The 2,690-nt window shown below is 39.0% G+C and overlaps 1 pseudogene; it reads right to left on the reverse strand.

Annotated features, from left to right (window-relative positions):
* Nucleotides 1–648: 648 nt before the first annotated feature.
* Nucleotides 649–2,381, reverse strand: LOC111307277 (crocetin glucosyltransferase, chloroplastic pseudogene; annotated as a pseudogene).
* Between the last annotated feature and the right edge of the window lie 309 nt (nt 2,382–2,690).

Raw genomic sequence — 2,690 nt, forward strand, 5'->3', positions numbered from 1 at the left:
AAATTGTACGGTGATAATGACATGCAACAGCCTCTTGATTGTTGCAAATACATCTCAAGCTACAAATGCCGACCCATCAAATTAAACTAGTTTAGCATTGAAGTTGAAATTGTTTTTCTTTTTTCTTTTTCCAAAAACTGTCTTTAATTCAATTTTAATGTTAAATTGTAAAAAAAAAAAGTGACTTTTCAATTTAAAATTTTGATTTGAAAAACCAAACAAAAAAGTTAGTAAAAAGGTACGCAATTTTTGTGAGTAAAAAACTACATTATTTTCGTAACGTTCGAAGCTTTATTCTTTATGAAAACGTAGTACTAATTAATAAAGTATGCGAAATGTGCATGCCATCAGCTTCGTATCTAGTTCAATGAAGTCTTAAAGAAGGCATGAAGGCTTGTTTTCGAACCAAACAATCTCTTCCCCATCCCCATATCCTGTAGACCATAAAAAATGAAGTATGCATAGTGTAATTGTAGAGAGATAATGAGACACAACCTCTTTACATATATTCTTAAGTAGTAGCTTATTCACAGTTTTCAAGTGGTAAACACAAGACAGTTAGTTGCAAATACATTTCGAGCTACAAAAGCGAACCCACCAAATTAAATTGAATGGCCAAATTTCTTAAGCTAATATACTATGGAAAACAATCTGCTAATTTGATTAGTAGATTTTCCCAAGCTCATGTACGAAAAGCCTTAAGGTTCTTGATTGAAGACCCATCTTCATTTGCAGCTTCCATCGCCGAACATTTCCATTTCTTGCCATTCTTTTTAATCTCTTCTCCTCTCTCTCCATTTTCCATCACCAATTTAGCGTACCTTTTAATCTCATGCCCTCCAACAATTCCTTCCTCATTCCTAGAAACCCTTATCCCAATCTTCCACAAGTCTTCCACAAGCTTTGAGTTAGTCCCTTGATCTGTCAACTGTGGGAGTGTCACCATTGGCACGCCGGAAACCAAGCTTTCAAAGGTCGAATTTCATCCGCAATGAGTCACAAAGCACCCTATTGATGGATGAGAAAGAACCTCAACATGTGAACACCATGGCACTATCATCCCTTGCTTTTCCAATTCTTCAATGCAACTAAGTTACTCTTCTTCTTTCTCTCCTCCACTCTCTTATCACCCACAAGAAAGGGCGGCCATTGCCTAATAACCGGTTTGCAATTTCCTCCATTTGTTGTTTTCTCAACATAGAAATGCTTCCAAACGATACATAAATAACCGAGTTTTTCGGCTTTGAGTCCAGCCAGTCCATATAGTACTCGTTTGCGCCATTGAAAAGATCACCTCCAATAGTAGTATCCGAGGGATCATTTCCTTCCAAGAAACCAGACTGCATCAAGCGCCCAATGCCAACCAAATTGTACTGATCAATGGCTTTTAAGGCCTCGGGTTCCAAAGCGTCAACGGTATTGACAAGAACTTTTGGCTTCGGTTCTTCATCAAGGATCTCTAGATGTTGCTTCAATGATGGTAAGGCGCAATCATATTCATTTGAAGGGAGGAAAAACGAGGGCATGTCACGGCTAGCAAGGGGTGGCAATCCTGGATGTTCAACAACAAACGAAGGGTCATGAACATTTTTCCTGATGATATCATCATAATCTTTGAAGTAACGATAATAGATGACGAAAACGCTAGCAGGTTGATTTCAAAAAAACGTTGAGGGGATCTGAAATTCACGAGCTACCACTGCCACCCAAGGCATCGTGATACCTACACAATATGAGTGAACCGTGTGCCTTCATCAATGCTAGCATCAATGAATTCTCTCAAAGTCTCAGTACCCTTACCCCTGAATTCTAATATATTGCGGTCAACAGCGTCACTGGGTTTCAGCCCGTCATCACAACCATCGCAGTAGGCGGCCATGTATGTTAAACACTGAGGAGGGGATGTTATTTCCATGCGGCGACTGGTGGAGATGGCAGTTGCAAAGGTGACACGAACGCCTTGACGTATTAGGCGCTTGGCGAATTGGAGGGAAGGGTCTACATGACGTTGGCAGGGTAACGTTAGAAGGAGGTCGTGAGGTTGAGCCATAACAGTGGCGCATGTGAGAAACTGATGTAAGGCTCGCAGCTCATCTATCTGAATTTCTCGATTCAGACAACGTGGGAATGATCTCTGGCAACCCAATCACTATGCAGCTTGCAAACTACAAAATAAATAAGAAAAGAAAACATCATAAAAATAAACTGAAGATTGTGAGCAAAGAGGGTGCAACAATTTTACAAGAATCTTGGAAAAGCAATTGTACAAGAACTTAGAGTCCAAATTCCATAGCCAAACTTAGAGTCCAAATTCCATAGCCAAACAGGGCAGACAGGATTCCTTGAGGAAGTTGGAAAAGCAATGAAGATAAAAATTCAGGAAACGCAGGGGATACAAGAATTTCTGTAAATACTACAATTTTCCTGCCATATACAACCGTATCCACAAGGTCAATCACTGAGAATTTCTATGAAATTGACAGAGGAAGTAGACATTAGAGCCATTCCTCAAGCATTAACTCAATTTTATCAATATGAATAGGCTAAACTCGCTTAGTAAGAACCTTCAACTCACTTGTGAAAAAGAAGTAGCAATTTTATGTTTGATGCAAATTCCATTAAATAAAATCCAACTTATCAACCATTTTTCAATTTTTTCTAGTCATTTACTTCTATTTCTAGGCAGCCAA

The sequence above is a fragment of the Durio zibethinus genome, chromosome 22 (assembly GCF_047325235.1).
Source record: "Durio zibethinus cultivar Kanyao isolate XHJ-2024 chromosome 22, ASM4732523v1, whole genome shotgun sequence".
In the NCBI taxonomy this organism is placed as follows: Eukaryota; Viridiplantae; Streptophyta; class Magnoliopsida; order Malvales; family Malvaceae; genus Durio; species Durio zibethinus.